Below are 19,499 nucleotides of genomic sequence, written 5' to 3'. Positions count from 1 at the left end.
GGAAGCTACCCTAGAAACAAATAGTTTAAAGCAATTTGCGATTTCCTCTATGTATGATAGATAAGAGAGAGGCAAAGGAACCAACCTGGATCTTCTGCTTAACTCATTGCTTGATCTCTCTCCCCCTTGAAAGAGCTTTCAACTCCTCTCCTACTTATCCCGCTTAGAGAATACCCGTAGAAAAATAGTAACAAAACAATTTCAAAGCATCTTGATCTATTATATCATAAGCAAATTACAGAATCAGAAATACAATGAACATACAATGGCATTCACAAATAACAACATTCACAAATACACAATTGTATGGAAGAAAACTCGAAGAACTTTATTAGATAGAAGGGAGAATTACAACCCGGTTGTCTGATCCAACATCATCCTCCCAACGTCAAAGCCCTCTTCACCTCATGAAAAGAAAGATCACCCAATAATACAATGCTCTTTCTCAGATATAAACTATCAACACTTCCTTGCAAATTACAAAATTCCAGCCTCTAGATCTCTCAGATGAGGGATCCATTTATAGATATGTGAAAGGGTGTGAGTCATCTCTGGGTTTTTGATTAGTTTCATTCCACTTGTTGTTTTTGGTTCCACTTGGAGATTTCTTGGATCTCTTACTCATCCTTGGGCGAATTCAGAGAGGCAAGTGTCATAGGAGAAGTTTCTAGAAGATTCCATGAGCATCCACTTAGCAAACTGTCTCGGACTTTTGTACATCCTCGCTCATCGCACCCTACAGAAGGCCTCTTCAGTATGCATCATCCCTGGCTAGTGTAGAAGTCAGTATGCATCGCACCCTGACAGTGGAGCAGTCAGTATGGTCCAGTTTTGACCAGTTCTGGATGGTTTTTCAGGTAGAAATTTTGGGGAATGATGTAATCAGTTGACCATGATCCTTTAGGGTATGAAACAACACTTTTAGGGGTTAAAGAGTCTTAGTTTATCGACATATAAGATTGGGGTTGAAGTGCCCAAATATGTCTATAACATGGTACAATATTGTACCGATATGTTGGATCAAGCGCTTTCCACTCTTACATCATTGCATGAGGATCCCAACATACAACGCCTGGAAACAAAGGTGCGTGAGCTGTAGGAGCAGTATGACAGTGTCCGAGGGACTACGCAGATAGTCGTCCTCACTCAACGGCTTGCAAAAATGCAGCAAGCAAGGACACTGAAGGAGCAGGTGGACGCCACGCGACAAAAGGAAGTAGTACTTAAAGCGCGCATCCAGCCATGGATTGATGAAGCTTTCACGATCACGACGAATATTGAAGGAAAGCTTGCACAGATGCAAGGAATGTACGCGCTTAGGTAGGTATGTGACCCTACTAAGGAAGCTTCAGAGCAACATGTGCAACAGATACAACAAACAACAGAACAATGTGCCGCGGACCTCCGAGCAGCGCAGGACCTGCTAGACGGACTCCACGCCAAGATCACCGCACCGACTGAGTGACTCGAGGACGAGTCACGATGTTTGTGTTGGGGGCCTGTTGGGCATCAGATCCCCCGCAACATGTTTTTGGGGCTCAAAGCCCAAGTTTTGGTCAAGTATATTGTAAAGACTTCACGAAGTAAGCGGGTAGAGCGCGAAGTAGAGGTTAAGTCATAGGGTTGTCCGCCCTAAAGTAATGTAATGTAATGTAAAGTCATGTCGGCCTACCCATGGTCTGCAGACCATGGGATTGTATAAATAGAGCGAGGCTCTAAGTTGTAAAGATAGTGGATGAGAGAAAGAGAAGAATATGAATGGTTTGAGCTTAGAGTGGGATTCAAAGTGTATTGGGTCATAGTAGTAGGAAGAGACTCTGCAGATGAGTGTGCAAATGCTTGGTAGAGTCCGCAGCTGAGTGCGCAGACCCCTGTAGCTGAGTGCGCAGGGCGGAGTTGAGGTTGTAATTGAAGGAAGACTTAATAAAGATAAGGTTGATTCTAAATACTGTGTATCTGGGTTTCCTCTTACTTTTATGCATTTATATTGTTTTGATGATTGCACACACTTATATGAATGTTGAATGATAAATAAAGAATACTGGGCTCACACAGATAAGTTAAGTACTATAATAATACTACAGTAAGTATAAGGAATCATGGTAATACTCTCTTTGCACTGCGAACATCACTGCGCGAAGGCAGCTTCACGGTTGCAAGGGATAGATAACTACGTGGAGCAGTGTGTGCGAAGGGTCGAACCGCGAACCTCCCAAAAATCATCAAGACATCCCTAGGGTGCGGAAACCTGGTTCCAGCACCCTCTCATACTACCTCAAGTGAGACCTCAGTCCGCACACCACGGACTGTTGCTGAAAGGGCCGGTAGTTTCGGGATTTGTTTGGCTAAATCACCTTCGAACTTGGGTCAAGCCTATACAAGCCAACATTATCACTATTGGACGAAGTGATAAAATTATTGCATATAATTTTATTGGTATTTTACATTGAATAGCAAGGAGAATATTTATAATTTTTGCATTGTATATTGATCTAAACCCTTTCTCCGGGAAAATGACGACTATTGTTTTTTTTCTTGATTTTAAGATGGGTTCGTAGCTTATTTCCTTGAAATAATTATTGTGGAGTTTTTGTTGTATTTTTGTGCAATTTTCCACTAGCATTTGGTGCATATTGGTTCCTTCCAATTCTTATTAACTTACTGCTTCGATATTCCATTGTATTATATTATATATATGACAAAAGGTTTACCTAGGAGATAACTAATCGTAAATACCCTCTCTTGGTTCAATTTCTTATTATATCATATCTAAATTGCGATAGTTGTTTTTATCTAAAGTATGTAGACTTTGGACTATATACTTAGATTTTTTCCGTTCGAAACTAATAATGTTTTTCTGCTACTGAAAATTTGTAGGTACTCAATACATTTTTTTTATCTATCAGTATAGTAGTCCAGAGATCTTTAGCCTTTTTCACATTTTATTGTGATTGAGTTTTAAGCAAGTTAAATTTGTTACAAATACTTCACCAACAAAATATTAAGTATCTTGATGAATTTAAGTATATTTTATTTTTCAGTCAAATGACACTATCACTAGTTTTAAATATTTTAAATATTCCTTACCCATCTTTTATGGCACGAGTAAATTCTACATAACTATTACCGCTCTATAAATCTTCCTAAACAATGAACACAATTTATTCCTAATTACCATGTTCCAATTTTGTTTGTTAATCTTTTTTAGTTATTATTATAATAATAAATTATAAACATCAAAACATTTGTAACTTTAAAGAAAAATACTTTTACAAATAAATTTGTTTAACAATAAAATTTTAATATTACAAATTATAAATGCACATAAGATGAATACTTTCAAAATGAAAAAATAAATTTCAAAATTTTCTACTGCCCTTTGAAAAGGCATAATAATGGTGTACTAATATCAATTTTTTATACTATGTTATGAAAAAGCAGAGCACAAAAATGGTCTGCTAATGATCTTGTCATGTTCATGTAAAATATTGCAAAGAATACTGATCCCAGTCAAGTTCATTGTAAAGAGAAGTAAAATTTAAAAGAAAAGAGAAGTACAATATTTTAAACATTATCTTAGTCTTGGATTTCCATTGTGACTATAGTCCACCCAATGGGAATAATTTGATAGCGTTATACTCAACTTTCCATTGTGACTGTATTCCACCCAATGCGAATAATCTGATGGCGTTATACTCAACTTTTTTAAAGAAATCCCGTGAGATTTTGGTGTTGTGCGATACATATGAGCCGCTTATCACTTTCTCCAGTCGAGGAAGCTCGCTATAACCGTTTCAATCTGATGGCAGAGGATTCTTTAATTTTTAACATTCAATTCTACGCTACAGACGAGTACACTGTGGCAGCCGGGGGAGTTGTTTTGAAAGGGAAATGTTTTGGGGCTTAAATATATTAATGCATTAGAGAATATTAGTTTGATGAGATTTTAGATTAGGTTGAATAAAATTAATGAAAACAATTTTTCAAAAATAATTTGCATATTTTATTTATCTATTAAATAATTTATACATAAATTAAAAAAAAAATTATATGGATAATGTATCTATAAAAAAATAATTTAGTTATCTATATATATATATTATTTTTTTGAAATTGAACTTATGATCTCTTATGAGAATGTATAACTTTTTAACTATTAAAACAAATCAAGCTACACTATATATATATATATAAGAGATACTTATTTTATTTATAAATTTGGTTTTCATGGCCGGTACTATTTACATTCCATTGTTTTTTTTTTTTGTTTTTTCCAAAAGAAAAAACTGTAATTTCATTAATAGCCATAACAAAATTACATTACGCATATACACCAAAAAAATGCATTTCACCAAAGGAAATTGGCCGATCTAGATTTTCAAAGAGACCATCACAACAAAAAGCAACAGATATGAACAAAAATTTTCACTCCATCAGTATCCTGACATCATAGAATCCTATTAAGCAAAGTATTTTGGTAAAAATCATATAAGAGAAATTTTTGGCCGACGTGTTTCGAATCAACAAGTGTGGTTCATCCGACCCTAGTGATGAACCACACTTGTTGGTTCGAAACACATCGGCTAAAAATTTCTCTCATGTGATTTCTACCGAAAGACTTTGCTTAAATCATAAAATCCTATCACAAATGGACTGATATCTGAGCAAAAAATGCCACAAGGGAAAACCAATAGACTGATGCCTGTCAAATAGTATGGAATCTCAAAGAAAGAGTCATCAAGGAAGTTCTGTTCAGAGCACCTGAGCCAAAGACTTGTAAGTTGTATTAAAAAAGAAATCTATTTGTATGAAAAAGTTCAAAACCATAAAAAAAAAAATAAATAAATAAAAAATAAAAAATAAAAAATAAAAAATAAAAATAAAAATAAAAATAAAAATTGTTGATGCTTGGAATTAGGCCAATCCTCCCGGGAACTATGCCACGTCCATGTAGGGCCTATAGTAATACTCAAAATGATCCAAAACATGATACTCATTCACCTGCCAGAGCCCCTTGTCCAAAATAATACCTTCCTTATAAAGCTTGTTTGCTTCCTTGTTTCTTTCCCTATATATGTGCCTGCAAAAAAAATATGAAAAATCAAGACATAATCATCTAGAATCCTCCACAATGTTGGCCAAGACAATGTTTCTGCATTGTTGAACCCCATTGATCAAATTTACTTTCCACTGCTATATCAGTTGCTGCAAAATTCCAGAGCATCCATAACATAGTTTTCTTACTTCCCCGATCCTTTTGGACTATTACATTGCATTGATAGTGCTCGCATATCCTCAAAAATTAACCAAAAAAAGTTCAAACTCATAAAACATATTTTTAAAATGTTTCATTTTCCCTAGAGGGGCTAGGGTCCAAATTACCATCTTGCTCCATTGACTTGCCATGACCAAGGTCTTCTTTTGCCAACGATTTTCTTGTTGCAACTTCCTGTGGACTAAGAATTGGGATCGAGAGACCATGATCCTCTTCTTCCTCAAATCCATCACCCAAATAATGGGCCTTCATCTTCAACAACAATATCTATTTTTCCATGGCAATTAACCTCCTCTCCATACGAGTCTGCATCCATTCTAACTTGTGGTTGACCATCTTTGCTTTGTCGTCCCTATCATTCTCCATAAGATTTAAGCGTCTATTCACCAACTCGTACATTTCCATCAGAATATTAAAGAGAGTCTCGATTGACTTCTTCCAGTGAGCTAGGTTGTTTTTCGAGCCCTGTCCCTCCATGAAAATGAACTCCCAAACCCTCGGTCATTCACTCAAGCTCAAAGCAGTGATGGTTGACCCAAACTTGCCACCACCGAGCATATAAAGCATGCCCAAATCTTGTCAACAAATTTTCTCCCCAATAATGGACATTAATTTTGAGTTTAATCCCTGCCTTGATAAAAATTCTTCTATCATTCTGAATGTCCTCATGTAGTGACTTCGCAAGAGTGAATAAATGTGTAGTATACCTAGGGGGGATAATATGGGGTACAAAGGGAGGCACCCAATGGAATAATAATGGGATGGGCAATAGTAATAAATAAGGTGGTTAACCCATATTATGTAAGGGACCACAAGTATTAGATTGATGGTATTAGATAGATGGTATTATGTAATAAGCCCATGGTATTAGATAGATGGTATTGAGGGAACCATGGTAATGACCCATGGTATTGTATGTATGAGGCCTATATAGAGGCTAGAGACTCCACATTGAGAGATGTCAATGAATTATTGTATGAACATGCATATGACTTGTGGAGTGCTCTCATTCCTTAAGGAGTGAATATTTGGTGTTGCCCTACCTTAAGGGTTTGATCAATAAAAAAGCATTTATCTGTATTCAGATCTTGTTATTTTTTGTGATTATTCTTGGGTTTATTTATATTATCTTATATTTTTGGGTTAGATCCATAACAAGTGGTATCAGAGCACTTTCTTGGGCAAAAGTGGAGAATTTTATTTTATTTTATTAAGAGTGATTGATTACGGGAATAGGATTGGTCATCATTCAATGAACACTTAAGCATGAGCCATCACTAACCTGTAGACCAACCTGTTATGGAGTTGAACCATATTGCTTCTATTGCACTATAAGGGTAAAACAGGTAGTTAATCAAAAACCTGATAATACTTGTACACATAGCTTGAATCAATGGAGTTAATTCATCTTATCATATAAGGTGCCGTAAGGCCGCTTGACCGTAAGGGAAAGGTGAGTAAGGCCGCTCGACTAACAGGCCGCCATCATGCGAAGCATAGCTCGACCGTTAGCCCCCCACCCAATAAGCAATCAAGGACCGGAAAACACTCTAGAACTTTTTAGTGTTTTTTTAAATTAAAATTCAAAGAAATAAATTAATTATCTTTTCTTCTTATTTTTCTTAATAGAAAAATAAAATTATAAACTTAACAACCAATTTTTAAAAATAATTCAACTACTTTTAATTTAAAATCATATGTTAATATTATTTTTTTTCACAATATTATAATATTTAAATCATATATTAATGTTAATTATTTTTTTCCGTAAACATTAACATTTCTCACATCACTTCCGTAAACATTTCTGCATCTTGCGTCTGCCGGGAGTCGAACCCGGGTCTATTTCTTGGAAGGCAATTATCCTAACCGTTGGACTACAAACGCTATGTCGTAATTCCGGGTCGAACCCGGATTCATTAACGCACTTCTTGGACGCTTTTCAAAATGATAATTTTATAACGTATAAAAGAGACGTCAGTAACTTGTACGTCGCCTGAGAGATTCGAACTCTCGCGGGGAAACCCCATGTACTTAGCAGGCACACGCCTTAACCACTCGGCCAAAGCGACGTTGGATTCTGAAAATCAGAATATTTGCAACTAAAGCGTTAGTTACCTCCAGATTTGGTCATATCGCGTATTGTATGCTTCATAATTTTCTTTGCTCGAAAAGTAACAAAATAGGGATTTTTCTATCAATGAAGGGCCACGAGGACAAAACCTATGTACTTTTAGCCGCAAGCCAGTTAGTTTAGGATTAGTTATTTCAACTTGATTAATATAATTTTATAAACAATTGGCATGGAAAGGAAAATTATTAACATTCCATGTTTTTTTTGGGTTATTAATGGTTTAGTGTTATTAGTCTGCCTTTTAAGTTTTTTAATTAAACTTCGAAAATACAATTGTGATTGAGATTCTTATATTTGATTTTTTTAAATTTTTTTTTTTTTGAGTTTAGTAGGACTATTTCATTTTCTATTAAATATAAACAAGTTTACACTACACAGATAAATTAAGTGGCCTCAACTTGCTTCGGGGGGAAACTAAGTTTGTTGGTCACCGGTCTATAGTGTAAGCCATCCAAAAACAATATTGTCTTAGTCTTTCCAATCAAGCTAGATATGTCTCTACTTCATGACTAAACACTACATAACTATATAAACTGACAATTACAACATGGAAATTAAAATCTATCTGCATAAGACAAAATTATGCATGGGTGTTGTTCTAATCCTTCTTTTCCTCTGAGACAGATGCAATAGGTGTCGGGTCTTAGGCGGATGCTCCAAGCATACCATACAGCTCCAGGATGCAAGGGATATGGTGGTCAATTCTGTCCAGCCGAATATCCTGCTTATGCAGCTGAAAGAGGATTTTCTCCATATCCTTCTTGTAGTTCGGCAATCCTTGTAGTGTCACCGCCATCCCCACTGAGATCTGCTCCATAGCCTTGCCTAATAAACTCTTCATTAGCCAATACAAGTACAGAGTTTGCTTGAATTGAGTGATTCTTCCACGGGTGTTTCCCGGATCCGGGACTAAGGTCCTCCAATTGTCCATCTCCTCCTCTGTCTCACTGCCTTGTTTCACTTCCTCTTCCCATTCTTCTAGCAGCTTCCAGATGCCCACATTCATCCCCTCTTGGTAAGCTTCTGCCACCTCTGTTATGAGATGTTCTACTGATTTTCTGCCCTTGCGTGGCTCCGACGTGCTTGACCCCTTATCTTTCCTGGGTGTCGGGCCTCTCCTACCACGCCCATGGCCTCGCACAGCACGAGCCATAACCTATTGTCCTAAGCACTGATGACATCCGTAGTAAGTTAGTTTTAAACACATAATTGAAATTATACACCACCTCACCCATTCCTTATTTCTTGCAGCGGGGTACTTCTTGCCTTGCTTCTCTTCTCTGCCAGTTCTCCCCATAGTTACTGGGGTGGGTCGAAGCCCACAACCCCCAATGGGAAAGGCCCTGGCCCCAGCCCCTTGAAGCGCCCTTTCCCCCTCTCCATTTCTCTCGATCGTATGCAGGTCTACCATCCCATGCCCATGCCAAGCTCGTAGTCCCCCCTTGCATTCTGTTACATACCAGCTATGGATCAGGTACCTTTCCCCCTTTGCCTTAGCCTTAGAGCTCTTGCCTCTCGGTTCCCCCCAACTGGATCTCCACCCCCAGTTTCTAGTATTACCCTCTCTCTCGCATGGGTTCCAAGTAGCCTAGTGCTTACTATGCAATTCTCGGGTATGACTGCATCCTAGGCTGCCTACCAGCTGCTTTCCCCTACCCCCATCTATGCTCCATTGCCCCTTCTGCATTACCCTGTGACATACAAGCTTCCCCCCCTTGTTCACAGAGTGCGAAGCTTCCCATCCTAACAACAAGAAATTGCCCCCCCAACTGTCATGGGTTTCACCCATTTGACATAACGTAAAGACGTAGAACCAAGCCATGGCAAGCAATTGCCTACCCCATTTCCACTAGCAATTTTGTATCCCCTAGACAGAACCCCTTGCACCCTAGTGAAACCCCAGTAAGACCATAATTACAGGTTTGAGGTGGAGCCGAATAACATATCCGAAGTCCGCAGTTGTTCGACGATGGCCCTGGTTCTTCGCATTCCGATGATCACCACCAGCTCTGAGCCACCACCCTTCTCTACAAGCTCTCGTGCTAAGACTACATGTTGAAATGCCTCTCCATCTGTTATACCCTGCCTTGCCTCTAGTCCCGCCACCTTGCCCACCTCCCCATAATGTAATCATGTGAGGAGTCACCGCACCTCCTCTCTAGAGCATGTGGGGGGGGGGCGGTATTAAGTGCCCAGGTACCCTTCATTACTATTCCCTTGCGCTCCCAGCTGTCGGCCTGCATCTCGATCGGGATAAAATATTTTTTTTATTTTATAAATAGGTTCAACACATTTTTAAAAGCTTTTAAAATGTGTTTTTTTACCCGTTCAACACATCTTTAAAAGTTCTTAAAATGTTTGTTTTTATTATATAAAGAGGTTCAACACATCTTTAAAATCTCTTAAAATGTAATTTTGACTATATAAATAGGTTCAACACATTTTTAAAAGCTCTTAAGAACACCTAAATTGAGCAAATTACACAACTCAAACTTGTAATTTTAAAACATGGTTGAAAAAATATCAAAATACTCTAAAATGTAAAATACTTGGACTACCATTTACCATTTATTTGAGACAAGATTGTAAAATAAAAAAATTTAATTCTATAAGGGAAATTGCTCACTAACCTATCAATATAGTTAATAAAAGAAATATACTAACTACTTAAACATCAACATATAAAAATTATCATGCTAACTAGCTATGTTGCGGTAGAGTTCATTTAACTAGCCTTAGGATTTGCTTCCTCTTCGTCATTATAAGGGAAATATAGATCTACAATTTTCTTTACCAAAGTGAGCACCTTCTTGTCCAATTTTTTAATTGCAACTAATGTTGAGGATAATTTCTTAGTATCTCACTTCTTTCCACCAAAACCTTATTTATGAAATTTTTAAGCTACCAACAAAAATCAATGGTTTGCATATATTGAGTTTCTAGTAAAATGTTGTGTGGGTTTTCTAATATGACCAACATTCTTTTGATTTCTAAATTAAACCTCAAAATATTAAATTTAATCATAAATAAAATGTCCTTAGAATATGTATGCAATAAAATATGAATTCAAATGTTTTAATATTTAATTTTTTATGATAAAAAATGCTTTGAGAATATATTTATTAAAATATGAGTGAGAATATTTTAATTATGTCCATATGTGGTTTTGTGCTAATTTTAGAATATAAATTCAAAATATTAATTTAATTATCAATAACTATTACATATATGGTAAGGATTTAACCTTACATTATCTTTGGAAAAAAATCAGTAGCAAAAATAATAAAAAACCTATACTTTATTTAATTTTTATGATTTTTTTTAATATTGATAAAGTGAGATGTATTACGAGATATGTGTCTTGACGCTTACTATGGATTGGTGCTTATCATTATTTATTAATAATTTAAATTACAAGGTTGTACTAGTAATAATGTCTTAAAATGTGCAAGGGCAACTAAAGTAGGAGGGGTGGTTTATAGCCTTGACAAACAAAATGAATATTGTTATACTTGGGGTCTAGATATTGCAAAAAACAACAAGGCCAAATTTTGGGCCTCGTGGAAAGGTTTGGATGTAGCGAGGAACAATACAATTAAGTAGTTAATCGTCCTGGAAGATTCAATGGTGGTGATAAGTTAAATCTCCATGACATTAGCCGAAGATAGCAAAGGACATCCTCTAGTTGTGAGTCAAATAGTCTTACTATCCTTGGAATTTCAAGCAATTTCCTATTTTCATATCCTTCGAAATTTAAACTCTACAACGGACAAGCATGCTTTCATACTAGGAGGTAACTCCTCAAATGTAATCATATTATTCATTCAAGTTGTTCATTATTATATACAAGAGGGAGTCACTGTTCAGTTCATCTCTCGATGACTCTTCATTTTCTCTATTATTTATTTACACTAATTACAGTTGTTCACCCAATCCCTATGATTAGGTGTCAGCGTTCCCCCCCTTAATATGAAGGGATGTTGGTGAGTCCAAGCATATTTCTGAATCTTTCAAGCTTTTCTCTTCCAAGCGCTTTGGTGAAGATGTCTACAATTTGCTCATTAGTGGAACAATGACGAAGATGGATTGTTTTGGCCTCAACATGGTGTCGAATGAAATGATATTTTATATTCATGTTCTTCGTTCGATCATGGAACTTTGGGTTCTTGGCCAACTTTATTGCCGAGGTATTGTCAATCATGAGTGGAGTCGATTGTACTTGTTTTACCTACAAATCTTCTAGAATTTTCTTGAGCCACACAGTTTATTTTGTTGCCTTAAATGCTGCCAAATATTCTGCCTTTTTTGTGGAATCTGTTAGAACTAATTATTTGCATGATCTCCAGGAGACAACTCCTGATCCAAGATGCATAGCATAACCCGAAGTAGATACCCCAGTTTCTTTGTCTCCATCAAAGTTTGAATCAGAGTATCCAATCAAGCTGAAGTCACCCACTTGTGTATACTTGATTCCAAAGTCTCGAGTTCCCTTCAAGTACTATAGAACTCTTTTTGCATCAAAACAATGTCCCTCACAAGGCTTTTGCATAAACCTGGAGAGGATTCCAACAACAAACGAAATGTCTGGTCTGGTAGTAGTTAGGTAGTTGAGACTTCCTACAAGTTGTCTATACTTTGTTGCATCCTTAAATTCTTTTCCTTCAATGGATGTGAGCCTTAAGTTTTGTTCCATTGGAGTAGTCAGAGGATTGCATTCAGTCATGCCAAACCTATTCAACAGATCTCTACGATATTTCTTTTGAGAAAGGAATATGGACTTCGGATGTTGAGTTACTTCAATACCAAGATAGTAATGAACATAGCCCAAACCAGTCATTTCAAAACCTTTTCTCAATTCCTTCTTTATGGATGCAATGTAGCTCCCACTGTTCCCTGTCATCAAAAGATCATCTACATATACCACAAGATATAAAATTGTTTTTCCAACCTTCTTGACAAACAAAGTTGCATCATCAAGATCATAATGTTTGAAATTGAGTTTTAGAAAATGCTCAGTTAGCTTTTCATACTAGGCTCGCACTGATCCCCATATCAATATAGATTTAACTAGGGCATGAGAATGTTTAACCAAGCCTTGAATATTTATCTTGGCCTATCAATTGACATGGACCACAGAATGAATGGGGTGAGCTCATTTCACTTTATTGGACTACTTAACCGTTGCCTAACCCGTGATGAAATACCATAATACCCCCCACGCGAGATATTAAAGTATCCACCGTCTCCCAGTACCAAAACAGTATTACGGACGCCAATTGCAATCCGTCGAGAGTAGGCTGACAGGGGAATACTAATTTTCGACGGTAAGCATGCTGTCCAACCACAGCCCATGCCAATTAATTACAGTGAGGTAGCCCCACTCAAAGTGGTTGCTTAATCGTAGAAGTTGAGGAGAGTTAATGATTTAAAGTTTACGTGAATACTGTTATTGTGCTAATTACATTGGTTATCCAGCTTTTAATCTAGTTAACCTCATTTGTGCCACTTACTAGTTCAAGCCTTGGAGACCATACTAGTAGATCTGACTGATTGATGTGTCACTTTATTTTTTGTTGTTTTATGGACTTGAGCTTAAAACATTTTATCTAAAGATTGGCAACATGCCTATTGTACTTTTCTTTTAAATTTATCTATGTTTATGTTTATGCAGTTGGGAAAGTCTATCGATGCACTTGTTGCTTCCTTTTCTTTTCTTCTCGCACTGTGACAGTAGAGCATCTGCGCAACTATCGAATGAGATACACACATAGAGACTGATGATCAAGTCTTCAAAGTTGGTGAATTCACTTACAATTCCTTGACAACACAATGATAATGTTTTGAAGTGATGAAACAATATTTCATGTGTAAATTGTAGTCCAACCAATATTAAGTTGGAAACTCGTATTGTAATACTTGACATTTCATATAATATAATTTATGTGGTTGAAGTTATTTATAGTTGCACTTGATATTATTTAGTATTGTAATTAACATATGTAACTTTGCATTTTCATATTAGATGAACATGCACATTGTATGAGATTTTTTTAATTAAGTCGCAAAATCATACTAATTAATTTATGTTAATTAATAATGAACATATAAAATTAATCTAAAACTACTAAATTAGTAGTTTATATTGATTAATGATGAACACAAATAAAATGAATATATGACTAAATTAGTCGTTTATAATGATTAGTAATGAAATTAAATGAAATGAATATAAACTATTAAATTAGTCGTTTATATAATGAATATGAAATTACCAAAAAAAGATAAATGACTACTACAAATGATAAATTTGTGATTACAAATGACGATTAAATTTTACATATATACGACTATTAGTAGCTAATTTACAGTATCTTATAACGCGACCAAAATTTAGTCATATTTCATTGGTCATTAATTGGTTTCAAACGATGACTAAAATTTGCATATATATATATGAATATTAGTATCTAATTTACAGTATCTTATACAACGACCAACATTTTGGTCATATTTTCTTGGTCATTAATTGGTTTTTTTTGGTGATCCTATAATAATATAATTTGTTGTATATTTGGTCATTAATTGTGGCAATTAATGACTAAATCAATGACTAAATATACTACTAGATGATAAAATTGAGACAACCAATTAATGACTAAGTTAAAAACAACTAAAAGTTGGTCACGTTATAAGATACTATAAATTAGCTACTACTAGTCACCGACTGAAAAATGGTCGTTTATATGCAAAATTTAGTCCTTTTTTTAGTAACTAATTAGCCATTTTCTACTAGTGCCTGAAAGTGTTTTTTCTCGTCCTTGGAAAATCTTGTAAAGCATCTCAGCCATCACTCCCTATTCTGCCTTCATGCTTTAGGGGGCATCTGTTATACGATATTTTGTCACACCTCCTGCACTTCCCTGTGTCATCCCCTGGAGTGCCCAAAACTTGGCAATTATGTAGTGTACCCATCTTGATATGCAGTCCATATCCTCCTTGAGGACATGATGAAAACATTTCATGAGTCTTCCCTCAAGAAGTAAGCACAAAACCCTAATTTCAGGGTCAGCGCAATTGTGACACTGCCAACTCATGTTGATGCCAGGTTGCAACATATCAGCCTCATGCTGTTAGTGCTGTTTTGACCTGGATACTCGTGTTAATACATAAAAGGAAAGTTTTCCCAAAGAGGACAAGAATCTTCATGATCTAGAGGCTTCCAGAATGACAAGTTGAAGGTTTTTCATTGTGGATGTGCTCGAATTCTCCCAATATTTCCCTTTGATGTTATCCCTATGAGATTCCTCCTTGAGATGAGGAACTTCCCCTATCTTTGGAGAGATCCTAACTCCCTCTCCCTATTAATATATTCATCTTCTTCCATTCCCAAATGGTTGGTCTCTGGTTATTTGCACCCTTATGATGAGATAGTGCCTACATGTTATTCACTTTGGCTTGGAGAAGGAGTTCTTGGAGAGCTTAAGCTTGGACTTGGACATTCACTCAAGGGTGGCTTACTAACATCAAGAACTAGGTTGTATTTTTCCTCTTTTATTCATTAATATATACAATTGTTGGTTCACTTTCCATAAATGATTGTGTTAATGATTCATTTATCTTAATGCTCCTTGATTTGTTAAGTGGATTTCATTCAATTATGTTTGTTGCACTTGTATGCTTTGTCGTGTCTTTGGCCTCTTATGCAGGTATTAAAACGATGTGAACAGTAGGGACTGAGCCTGAGGAGCAAGCGATTAAGATCTTAAAAAAATGAGTGCGTTATAGCATCAAAACGAGGTAGGTCTCCTTCATCTTCTCTCATTTCGATTGTGATTTAGGAAAGTTTCTTGTAGATGCTCACAATGGTTTCTAGTCCGAGTCATTGGGCTATAGGGATCGTCTCTGTCCACAAAGAGGATTTACCTAGACAACAACACCGAACTCATAGATGCAAGTAGTTTCTCACTATAGGCTACAAATTTACTGAGGCTCCAACCTACTCTAGGCTTCAACCTCATTTGTGGCTCCAACCTCTACAAGGAGCAGGCTCCAACCTACTCTGGGCTCCAACTTGATTTGAGGCTCCAACCTCTGCAATGAGTAGGCTTCAACCTCCTTCCTCTGCTTCCTTGTGGACCTCTATTTCATCACATTTTCAAACTGGGTCCACATTCATAATATATCACTGATTAAGTAACATGAAAAACTATTATTACAACCTACGTACTCTACCATACAACATGCAACCACTATACTATCATGCAACGTGCAACCACTTCTACACAACCTACAATCCTCATCTCAACTATCACATAATTCATGTCAATATCTTCTATTGGTTGTCATATTATTTTCCCAAACATTGCTTCAACCATATTTGCAATCTAGTCACTCAAACCCTTCCTTGGAAATTGTTCACTTCATGGAACCAAAACACCTACAACATGCTCATAGACTTCCAAAACAAACAAAATATATTTTGATAATCAAATATGAGTCCAAATGAAATCAAACATATCTAGTTGCATCTAAATCTGAACCCTGATCACCCAACATCTTTTGGTTTGCAATTTGGATCAATAATGACTTTGAAGAACCATAAAAATATAATAAACCATATATTAAATTAATTGTTCAACATAATCATAGTTTTAGATCACATTCTACAATTTGACAAGAAATTGACACCAATTCAAGAAAATAACCACTGGATTTCGATGTAAGTCACTGGAAGTTGTTAATAATGTGACAAAAGGGGGTGAATATATTAAAATTAACCAACCTGTTTTGCATCGTGGGTCAAACCCTCGACCACCCACATACTATACCAATGATTTACTAATTGTGCTCTCGATGTATATTGGCACAAGGAGTGATCCATAATTTAATATGTTATTTCTATTGTATTAAACAAACCTACTGACTTTTCACCTTTCGTGGCTCCATGTCTAAGTCCTCTTTTAGATATATGGTGCCATCGTCGATTGACTAAGTCCATGTCATTCATACAGTGGGTACCACATACAACTATGTTGGTACACAAATCTCAGGCTAATGGTGATTGTAACAAGTCACTGACCACATTTAAAGCGATGCATACCACATCGATGATGTATATGTATATATGGTTCTCGTACTTCCACTATGTCACATAGTTATTTCTCTTCCTTCCATGGAATTTAAGGGGATATATATATGCTCGACCTCCCCCAGCTCGATATTTCACTATGTCATGGAGCTCTGGAGTTTGCAGTGATATCTATATGCTCAGCCTCCCACTATGTCACAAATCTATGGTGTTTTCCATATGCTCGGCTTCCACCATCTTGACCTCTCTACTATGTCATGGAGCTATGATGTTGTCTATATGCTCAACTTTCACCAACTCATCCCACCATTATGGCTCAGAGATACGGTGTTTTCTATATGCTCGGATTTTGCTAGCTCAGCCTCCCATTGTGTCACAAAGCTAAAATGTTGTATGTATGCTCATCTTCCACCAGCTCGTCTCTCACTATGTCATGAAGCTATGGTGATGTTTATATTCTTGGCCTCCTCCAGCTTAGCCTCCCAAGGTGGCACGAAGTTACTACAACAACAATGTGCTCAATGGTGATCAATGTATCCTCAAACTTTGTCGAGGGTTGAGACAACAACAATGTGCTTAGCCTTGTCACAATGGTGATCATTATATACTCGGCCTCTGCCATGGAATCACACCCAAACTTAGAAATCCCCCATCTTGTAAATGATCCATGAAGAAACTAGAACACACACAAAAAAAATAAAAACAAAAAACAAAAAAAAGATATTCCTTAGACCACAAGAACTCACTCTAATTCGCAAAGGATCATATGATTTTCCAAATCCATATGTTCTCAAGCCATGAGAGGAATTATATTTATAGTGTTCAATCCATGGAGGGTTGATCAATAATTCCTGGAGAAATCAGAATTTTTTATGTTAAAAAGGAAGGGGGTCGATGTCATACATCCATGTGTCAATACATAATTGGATCTTGAGGAGCTAGTTAAACCCCACACTATTTCCATTTATCTATCTGTTGTTTTGTGGAGAAAGCTATTGATTCGATGGGAACTTGTACACCATCTCAGTATGTTAATGATGTGCTACTTTTGTTCTTGTGACTGTTGATCTACTAAGCCAACGGTGGATCTGCTTCATACTTGCATCATATTTAACCAAATCAATTTTTGAGTTTTGGCCCTATAGTTTGGCCTTTTAATTTTTGCCCCAACTAATGCTAACATTGAATAGGCCACAACTTCTCGTTTAGGAGAAGTTTTTATAGGCATAATATATCATTGGAAAGGTATCAACGAGCACTATGAAACCATGCTATTAGTAAGATCATTTGAGCAAATTAACTTAATAAAAAAATTCAAATAACTCCAAGTGCCCATATCCACATGTAATGAGACCTTATGAAAGATCAAGAGGTCATACTTCTTCACAAAGAGCCTTATTAGTTTTGTCATCAAATATGGTCTCGTTGTTAATGTCCATATATCCCCTTTGCATAAATGACATCTTGTTTTCATCAATGAAAACACATTATGCCACAATTTCGCCCTTTGTCATTGATGGAAACACTCCTAGACATTGATGGTCATTGGATGTCAAAGTAAATCAAGAGCTCCAAGTAATGTGTTGTAATCTCTCCTTGCTACAAGAATAAGTGTAATTCCTACCATCTCTCCTATTGAAATCCATTTCTACAATCTCTCCCCCTTTGACATCCATGGAAAAGTGTCATGGATATCTATAGGTAGCTCGTCATGAGAATGAACCTATATGAGAACCTGTTCCTAGATGATCTTGTGGACGTGTCATGAACCATGCTCCTTTTTTGCTACCATATAGTCTCCCCCTGAGACCACACTCCTGCTACATGCTTCTCTTGAAATTGCGTGTTGGGCATGGAACCCCCCCACGACATGTTTTGGGGCTCAAAGCCTAAGTTTTGAGTTGATATTGTTGTAAAGCTCCATGAATTGCGGGCGCGAAATGTATTTTAGAGTCATAGGGTTGTCGCCCTAAGTTTTGAATGTAATGTCGGCCTACTCTTGTATAAATAAAGTGAGGCTCTAAGTTGTAAATATATCTAAGGGGATGGAATAGAGAATAAGCATGAAAGGTCTTAGGGATTAAGTGGAAGTGTGAAGTGTATCTTGTGTCGTAGAGTAGGGAAAGGCTCTGCAGCTGAGTCCACAGAGGCCTAGTAGAGTCCGCAGTTGAGTGAATGGATCCCTGTAGTTGGGTGCACAGGGTGGAGTCGAGTCTGTAATTGGAGAAAAGATTAATTAAGAAAGCCTTTGTTACCAATTCTGTGTATCTGTTTTGAGTTATTGCTTGTTTGATATCATGTGTGGATATATTGTTTCTTTACTGCGTGCACTTGTATGAATGGTGAATGTTGTTAAGTATAACTGAAAGCGTACATATAAGCTAAGTTAATCAACTAACATTAGATTACTAGTAAGGACTTGGGTAATAACACTGTTCGGCCCTCGGGTAGGGCTGCGCGAAGGCAGCATCGCAAGTTGCGGGGAATGGGTAAGTGAGCGTAGCAACGTGTGCACTGCGGACCACTTGAACCCATTAGACATTCCCAAGGTGTGGAAACCTGGTTCTAGCACCCTCCCATACTACTTCAGGTGAGACCTCAGTCTGCGCTCCATGGACTGTTGCCAAAAGGGCTAGTAGTATCGGGATTTGTTTGGCTAAATCACCTCCGAACCTGGGTCAGGCCCCAACAAGCCAACAAATGGTTCTGTTGCCAGGACCGGGATCTACATAAGAGATGTCTAAAGTCGTGTCACTGGAATTTGACAAAGAAGGAAATTGAATGGTGTTTGGACAAAAAAATTCACGAGTTCGCAGTGCAGGAAAACATGAATGCGGGAGTATCAAAGGAACAGTGGTTAGAGCACTACTTATATACGGAAATCCACGAAATTTTCTTTGCATCCTTTCCCTCTAAGTTGTATGAGTGGATCACGAAGCTAGCAGACAGTCACAATAGAAACGGATGAGGAAGAAGAAGACTTGTAGGCCTTGATCGCTGCA

General features: G+C 36.9%; 2 non-coding genes across 2 annotated transcripts; both read right to left on the bottom strand.

Moving 5' to 3' along the window:
- Nucleotides 1-7,090: 7,090 nt before the first annotated feature.
- On the bottom strand, nucleotides 7,091-7,162 carry TRNAG-UCC (transfer RNA glycine (anticodon UCC)). The gene has a single exon. It is a non-coding gene; the product is annotated as a tRNA-Gly (tRNA).
- A 103-nt stretch (nucleotides 7,163-7,265) lies between these two features.
- On the bottom strand, nucleotides 7,266-7,347 carry TRNAS-GCU (transfer RNA serine (anticodon GCU)). The gene has a single exon. It is a non-coding gene; the product is annotated as a tRNA-Ser (tRNA).
- Nucleotides 7,348-19,499: the final 12,152 nt, after the last annotated feature.

This window comes from Pinus tabuliformis, chromosome 2_2, assembly GCF_031772625.1.
Source record: "Pinus tabuliformis cultivar Carrire ecotype Pingquan chromosome 2_2, CPIR1, whole genome shotgun sequence".
Classification (NCBI taxonomy): domain Eukaryota; kingdom Viridiplantae; phylum Streptophyta; class Pinopsida; order Pinales; family Pinaceae; genus Pinus; species Pinus tabuliformis.
This window is presented reverse-complemented; position numbering and strand designations above follow the sequence as displayed.